The following is an 8,366-nucleotide window of genomic DNA, read 5'->3' as shown; positions in this document are numbered from 1 at the left end:
CGCCTGGCTATTTTTTTTTTTTTTTTAAGATGGAGTCTAGCTCTGTCGCCCATGCTGGAGTGCAATGGCACAATTTCCGCTCACTGCAACCTCTGCCTCCTGGGTCCAAGTGATTCTCCAGCCTCAGCCTCCCGAATAGCAGAGATTACAGGCACCCACCAACATGACTGGCTAATTTTTGTAGTTTTAGTAGAGATGGGGGTTTCACCATGTTGGCCAGGCTGGTCTCGAACTCCTGACCTCAGGTGATCTGCCTGCCTCGGCCTCCCAGAGTGCTGGGACTACAGGTATGAGCCACCGCACCTGGCCTTTTTTTTTTTTTTTTTTTTTTGAGACAGGGTCTTGCTGTGTTGCCCAGGCTGGTCTTCAACTCCTGGGCTCAAGCAATCCTCCCACCTCGGCCTCCCAAAGTGCTGGGATTATAGGCATGAACCACTGCACTCGGCCTGAATGATGTTTTTGGCAATGAAAATGAAACACCAAACCCAGCCAGGTTTGACGGGGAAGGCGAACCGGAGACCACATAGTCACCTTTGGCCTTTGGTTCTGCTTTTTGCTGCAGTTTCTCACTGTCACTTCCTGCCACTGGGCTCCTCCTCCTGTGAAAACTCAGCCCCTCTTCCTCAGTTCCCCTTTGAAACAGAACGAGGCTGGCATTTTCTAAAGCATTCTCGGGGAGTCCAGTTCCTAAAAGATTATTTCAAAGTCCACCGTTATGGGCTGACTTGAGTGCTCTCAAAATTCGTAAGTTGAAGCCCTGACCCCCCAGGACCTCAGAACATGACTGTGCTTGGAGATAGGGACTTTCCGGAGGTGATTAAGGTTAAGTGAGGTCACTGGATGGCCCTGCTCCTATCTGACTGGTGTCCTGATGGGGACATGGACACCCGCACAGGAAAGGGCCCGGGGAGAACAACACATTGTCTCCAACCCACGGAGAGAGGCGTCCGGGGAACCCAGCCCCGCCTGCGCATTTAGCTCTGCCTTCCGGCTCAGAATTGTGAGGAAACCCGCTTCTCCTGTGCAAGCCTCCAGTCTGTGGTACTCGGGCCCCTGGATCTGCATCGCCTCCTGCTCTGAGCCACCCGGCCACACCGGAAGGGCTGAGCATCTTTCCCTTTCACTGCCTGTGTTCTGGGAAACTTTCAGTATCCCCAGGCTGTTTCTGGAAAAGTCTGGGGTGGTCATTTTTGGTCCTCACAGAACTAGAGGTTTGGAAAGGGGGTTGCAGAGAATCTGGCCCAGCCCATCACCAGCCCCCGTGCTTGTTATTTATTCTTCAATTACTTGGATATGCAACTCTGATTTAAAACATCAATTTAACATACAGATAATGCTGGGACTGCAGCTTCGCCAGGTGGCCTTCCTCTCCTGGTCGGGAGGCCTCACGCCCATCTTGTCCCCCCATGGTCAAGGGAAAAGGGCAAACTTTTTTTGTTTTTTTGTTTTGTTTTGTTTTGCAAAATTCAAACCTTTCCCTCCTTCCCAGGTCTGGGTCACTTGCGACCCTCCTCTCAGGCTGCTTCTGACAGGCCCAGGTCACAGCCAGCTTCAGGGGGCCTGTGTTGGGTTCCTCGGAACTCCTGGAATGATGTGACCTCTCCGGCTGTGGCCCTGGGCCTCCAGGTCAGACTCGGCCCAGACCCTGGCTCACAGGGAAGCAGAGCCTAGGGCTGGCCTCCACCCGCTCAGACGCCCGCACACAGGCCAGGGGAGGGGCTTGGGGACAGATCTGGGAGGGTCCTTGTTTGTGCTGTGGGTGTCCAAGGCTGGGTGTGCAGAGTCGAGGTTGCCGCACACCTGAGGGACTCTCGTGTGAGGACGGCACAGGGCTGGAAGATGGACTGCGGAAGGCGAACGAGACAGCACTGCTGGCTCCCTCCGCGCCACGGACTGGCTCCTGTGCAGTCTCAGGGGCAAGTGTGCTGTTGTCGTGTGCGTGAGCTGACACGTTTTCTCCACCCAGCTCCATCCTGGGTCCCCCCACGTTGCTGCACATGTGGCTCCAGTGCCCTGGCGTCCCCACTGTGGGCGGCTCCGCATTTCGCCCACCTGCTTCCCAAAACATGGAACCCCAGTGACCTCCAACTTGCCACCATGACAAACCACTCTCATTCATATCCTCAAACACGGCGCTCTGAGCCTAAATAAGGGTTTCCTTAGAGAGAGATCTGGGGACCGAACCGTAGGGACAGAGCTCCTGTCTAAGGTGGGCCTGTGGTGAGGTCTTCCCGGCGGTACACTTTAATCCCACAGCAGGGCTTGCTGGCCACCCTGCGTCATCCCCACCAACACCGGGCAGGATCTAGCCTCTAAACCTTTGCCAGTCTAATAGTATAAAATGATACCTCGGTGTTATTTTGGTTTTGCATTTCCATGGTGAACAACGAGTTTGAGCATTTTTGTTCAAAAGTCCTTTGGGAGTTCAAGACCAGACTGGGCCACTCGGAGTTCAAGACCAGCCTGGGCAACTCAGTGAGATGTTCATCTCTACAAAAAAATAAAAAAGATAAAAAATTAGCCAGGTAGGCCGGGCGCGGTGGCTCAAGCCTGTAATCCCAGCACTTTGGGAAGCCGAGACGGACGGATCATGCGGTCAGGAGATTGAGATCATCCTGGCTAACACGGTGAAAACCTGTCTCTACTGAAAAATACAAAAATCTAGCCGGGCGAGGTGGCAGGCGCCTGTAGTCCCAGCTACTCCGGAGGCTGAGGCAGGAGAATGGCGGGAACCCGGGAGGCGGAGCTTGCAGTGAGCTGAGATCCGGCCACTGCACTCCAGCCCCTGCGACAGAGTGAGACTCCATCTCAAAAAAAAAAAAAAAAAAAAAAATAGCCAGGCATGGTGGTGTGTGCCTGTGGTCCCAGCTCCTCAGGAGGCTGAGGTGGGAGGATGACTTGACCTCGGGAGGTTGAGGCTGTGCTGAGTTGTGATCCTGTCAGTGCACTCCAGCCTGGGCAACAGAGTGAGGCCCTGTTTCTAAAATGAAAACAAAAAAAAAAAAAAGAAAAGAAAAGTCCTCTGGGTTTCCTCTTGGTATTACTCAGCACAGGACAGAGTCAGTTTCCATCCTCAGGCAAGCAGATACTGAGAGAAAGCTGGGTGGGAGGTGACACCCAAGAGGAAGGGGCGGGATTGGACAGGGACAGCCTTCAGGTCACAGTGGGGATCGGACCCCTGGGAGGGGAGAGAGGGAAGGAGAACTGGTCAGCTGTGAAGCAGATCTGATAGGGCCCTGCTGCCACACCAACAGCAGTTCAGGGCCAAGGATGCTGTTGCAGGAGCAAGGGACAGACCCCCATACCACTGGCTCAGTGCCTGGAGCACGTGGCCTCTGTGGCTGCAGCCTGAGCCTGTTGGCTGAGGCACTCCACGCACTTGGAGAGCACATTCTCTGTGGAAGGAGATTGCAGCGTTCCTACGGCTCCAAAGCAGTAGCAGCAGCACCTGGAGAAAGAAGTCCACCATCTTCTTGATGGCAGACTCTTTCTGCAGGCACGCTGCAGTAACAGACTGGGAGCTCCGGGGCTGGTGTATTGCTAGCTCAGTCTGACGGGGTCCCGGCTTTCCTCTGAGGGTCTCCTCCCAAGAGTGCCGAGACTGATGCTGTCCCATTCAGCATCTCCACAGTCATCAGCCCTTCACATCCCTGGGTGAAGATGAAGAGACAGTGCACAGAGCTCACTCCCAAGTGACGGGGCAGAAGTCAGGACAGAGAACTCTACAAGGGACACTAGTGCACTGAAGAGCAGGGCGTGGTTCTTACCACAAGCATTTGTGCATCTGGAGGGCAGAGGGAGCATGGGCACAGGGGTCTGGGTGGCCTCCCAGGGCGGACGGAGGTCAAGAGGAGCGCGGGAGGCCCCTAGCTTGGTGGTTAAGAGCTCAGCCTTCAGAGTTTGTTTTCTCAGCTCTATCCCTGACGCGCTTCATGGCTATAACTGGCAAGGGCTGCCCCCAGAAAAGCTGGCCGCCAGCTCCTCCTGTCCCGAGGCCCCAGAGCAAGTTTCTTGGGCCCCGATGTCCTGTCATTAAGGAGATGATAGTACATTCCTCAGAGGCGGGCTGTGAATACATGAAATGCAAGGTCTTAGGCAGCCAGTATGCGCTCAGGAAGCGTGGCTTGTGATTACCCAGCAGTGTGGTCGGAGGCCCCTGACAGCTCCATTTGCTGGGAGTGGGGTGGATGGACTCCCTGTGGGTGCTTCAGGCAGGGGGCTGGATGGCGGCTCCCAAGGGGCATGGGGAGAAAGACAAGAGCGGAGAGGCTGCCACACCCTGCCCTTTTCCTCTTCCACCCCAGCCCCCTTCTCAGTGCACCCTTGGAATTTCACCCCTCCCCGCCAGCTGCCCCCACCGCCTCCCCCTGCCCTGAAGCCTCTATCCCGACCATCTGCCCCAGACACTTCCATGCTCTTCTTGATGGTGGGCTCGCTGCAGGTGCCACTTGTTCCCCGGCCAGGCCGCTGTGCTCTCACTGAAGCTCAGGTGCTCTCAGAAGCAGAAGGAATGAGGAGTGGAGGGGCCAGTGTCCTCCTGGCCTGAGGACAGGGCTGGGGAGGCAGGGGCAGAGCTGGCCTGTCCCCTGCTGGCCAGGGCTGACACTCGGTAATATCTATTACCAAGTGGGCCATTTCTCCCTCCTGTCCCTCCAGGCATCTCATCCCCCCACACCGCAGGAGGCGAGGTCTGCACAAGGCCGCTGCTCCCCTGGGAACAAGCCCATGGGCTCCATGGTGCCTCCTGGTCCCTGAAATGGAGCCCACCCCAGTACTGGCGGGAGCCTGATTGCTGGAGTGAAGGGTCTCTTTCTTCCTGGCCACCCCATTCCCCTCATCTCTGGGACAGAAACCGACAATGCCTGCCTGAGACCTGGGGTAGAAAATCAGAGTGAACGCACACCATCGCGTGGCAGGGAGGCCAGGGGCACAGAGCCCTCCCTGAAGTTAGTACCCCAGGAACTGGGGCTGCAGGGATGGCCCAGGGCTCTCAGCCAACATCAAAGGGCCACAGCGCAGGGGCTGGTGGCTCCTGGCCAAGTTAGCACCGACCACAGAGCTCCCCTCTCTGCCTAGACTCAGCGCTCTGCCCTGACAGCCTGGCTGGTGGTGCCTGGCTGTGTGGCTCCCTGCCCAGGTGGTGCCTTCCCCAGGCGCTGGGCCTTGAAGGGCCGGTGGGTTGTGAGGGCAAGAGTCTTGCTGGAGGAGAAGGGAGAGATGGCAAGATTCAGGACCAGAGGCGGGCAGTGCGGGGTGGAGGGGGTGAAAATCGTGTTCACGGCCATGGTGAAGACCAGTCCCACCCACCGACCGGCAAGTAGACCCCAGGGATTCCCCAGCCCCGTTGCTGGGGCGGGTGTGGCCCCGCAGAAGCTCTGGGAGGCTGGCATGACTCAGCTTTTGCAGAAAGACCAGTCTGGGGTTTCCCATATTGCTTCAAGCAGCCTTTTCCGTGGGACTGCTCTATCTAATGCCAACACCCCTCAGCTGCTAGTGAGCCCTCGCCACCAACTTTTGGAGGGCTACCTCCTAAGGCCCAAGGGCTGGAAAACTCTGAGCACAGCCCTCCCAGAGTCTGGCTGTGGCTCAGAATGGGTGGGGGGGCAGGGCAAGCAGGATTTCCCAGGGGGAGCTGGGCCCTCTGGCGTCTGCACCAGGGCTGGCCCAGGCCAGGGACCCCCATGCTATCCTTCCTCTCACCCTGCCCTTTCTGAAGTGAACTCTGGATGTTGGTCAAATCAAACCCAGCAGAGGGAAGGGAGTGGAGGACCCGGTATGGGGTCCTGGCGTGGCGGGGGCTGTACCCAGCTGGAATGTTTTGTTTTCTTTGTTTTTTTTTTTGTTTGTTTGTTTTGCTTTGTTGCATTTTTTTTTTTGATTTTTTTTTTTTTTGATTTTTTTTTTCCCCCAGCTGGAATGTTTTGCATGGTGATTTGTTAAAGGGATATTGAGCAGAGGGTAAACCACCACTGTGTCTAGCATTCTGCTCAAAGATGCAGAAACCAAGAATGCCACGTGCAGAGTGAGTGGCATAGGCTGTGGGCCCCCCGGGGAGGGGCTGAGTCTCAGCACTGCAGCCTCATGCTGTGCAAAGTTCAGACCTGAGATAGATGAGAGGCCAGGAGACACATGCCTCACCTTACGTGACGTTTCTGCCACCTTAATTCCTGTGTTAGTTTCTGTACCAAATCTCCCTCACATGTGATCTGACCCCGTGGCATCCTTCCTTTCCTACAAACTGCACTGAGGTCCAAGTGTCGTCCTCCTCCAGCCAGAGGAGCCACTGTGGTGTTTCCGGCCATTGGCCTGGGCAGGAGCTGCTCCCACGTGTGCCATGGGAAGGGCCGGATCAGCCTTCAGGGAAGGGACGCCTGTATGGGACCAACTCAGGCAGCCACAGAGGGATGGCTCAGCACCCCACAAAACCCAAAGTTCACAGCGTCTAGGATCTGTTTACAGGGCAGAGAAACAGATGTTCTTTTCCTGGTTCAAAGGTAGAAACAGGCTTGGAGAGCCACGTCCAGAGTCAGCCAGCCAGGCAGAGGCCTGGTCTAGCCCTCGGTTCTCACAGGCATGTGGCCCCCAGTAAAGGATCTTCCTGGAGAGAGGGAGGAGGAAGGCTCTTGGGATCATCTTTAGAGATGCTGATGGAGAAAGGAGGGGCTTCAGGTGGGTGCATATCCCTTTATCTAGAATGCTTGGGACCAGAGATGTTTCAATTTTTCACATTTTGGAATCTTTGCCAGCATGATGCTCAAAGGCAATCCTGCATTAGGGATTCTTAGCCTGTATCTCAGTTTTGAACGCTGGATCCAAAGTTTTGAATGGTGGATCCACCCCGAGGACTTCCCGGGGTGGGGCGCTGCCACCCCTGGGCCCTGTGTGGGAAAGCCAGCTTCAATAGTACACGTGCCACTGGCTCCCAACCCCAGCCGAGCTCACCATCCAGCTCTCAAAGCCAAGGGCGATTCTTTGGCACCTGAAAATGCATCTAAAACTATGACGTTCATAACTGCCTCAGCCCTACTTAATCTCTTTCTCTACACCAAATCTCCTCTCTACTGCGCGTGCTTACACCTACATGCTCTGCTGCTACGGTGCCTTGCCAAGAGCGTGACTGTGCTTTAGTTCTCCCCAGGGCCTTGGAGAACTCTCCAGGGAGGAGGAGAGGATGGTGCTGCAGGGAGGATGCTGGGGGTGGGCCTTGTTCTCATGCCCCTTGTCTCATGCACGAAGTTCTTCACCCTCTTCCAAACCTTGACCTGGTGGGAGCAGAGACTACACCCTCCCTGGGGCCAGGGATAGGATGCCTGTGCCTGGGAACGCCAGCAGGCCTTCCCCCCTCACTCAGGGCTCTGCAAGGTTCTGGGGGCTGGTGCTCTCTTTGGTGCCATCCGATTGCTTCTGCTTGTGGGCCTCGCCCTAGGGCTGTTCACCGAAGTCCTTCTTATCACAATCCTGGCTTGAAATAAGTGGGTTTCTGATTTTCCATCCCTGATCCTGCCCTGCATCTTGATTCTGAGACTCCTCCCATCCCACCCTCTCCAACAGCAGCGACCCCTCCCATTAGCCACGATCGAGATGAAAAAGCATTGGCAGATGCTGGTGGAGCAGGCCTGCCCTTGACGTGGGCAAGAAGCTTGGGGAAAAAGACCATTTTCCCGCTTGTCTTTTCTTGTTAAAATACATGGCCACACCATTAGGGAAGGACAGGAAGAATTCTCTTACCAGCCAGCAGCGGCAACTCAGTAGCTACAGACACAGAGGGCAGAGGGCGGTCAGGAATGACTGGCCGTGGAGGAGCCGGGACCCGCAGGAGCTGCCAGCGGAGGTGGCCTGACGGGGCAAGTGGTCCCTGTGCTGGGCCTCCAGGCGGAAGGCATCCCAGAGCCCTCTGGGCGGGAGGCGTCCCAGAGCCCTGGTCATGGGCACATCCCAGCCCCCCGAGGGAACAAGTTTGGTCCGAGATGCATTTTTGAAAGGTATTTAATTCTCTAAAAACATTTTTTTTTGAGGTGGAGTCTCTCTGTTGCTCACTGCAAGCTCTGCCTCCCGGGTTCACGCCATTCTCCTGCCTCAGCCTCCTGAGTAGCTGGGACTACAAGCGCCCGCCACCACACCCGGCTAATTTTTTTTGTATTTTTTTAGTAGAGATGGGGTTTCACTGTGTTAGCCAGGATGGTCTCGATCACCTGACCTCGTGATCCACCTGCCTCGGCCTCCCAAAGTGCTGGGATTACAGGTGTGAGCCACCATGCCCAGCCTCTAAAAACATTTTTCTTTTTTTTTTTTTTTTTTGAGACGGAGTCTCGCTCTGTCGCCCAGGCTGGAGTGCAGTGGCCGGATCTCAGCTCACTGCAAGCTCC

The 8,366-nt window shown here is 55.9% G+C and overlaps 1 pseudogene; it reads left to right on the top strand.

Annotated features, from left to right (window-relative positions):
* Positions 1-831: 831 nt before the first annotated feature.
* On the top strand, positions 832-4,755 carry LOC108541710 (putative uncharacterized protein encoded by LINC00528; annotated as a pseudogene).
* Positions 4,756-8,366: the final 3,611 nt, after the last annotated feature.

This window comes from Rhinopithecus bieti, unplaced genomic scaffold (assembly GCF_001698545.2).
Source record: "Rhinopithecus bieti isolate Rb0 unplaced genomic scaffold, ASM169854v2 scaffold_20777, whole genome shotgun sequence".
Lineage (NCBI taxonomy): Eukaryota > Metazoa > Chordata > Mammalia > Primates > Cercopithecidae > Rhinopithecus > Rhinopithecus bieti.
Note: the sequence above shows the minus strand (reverse complement) of the source record. Positions and strands in the feature narration are given on the sequence as shown.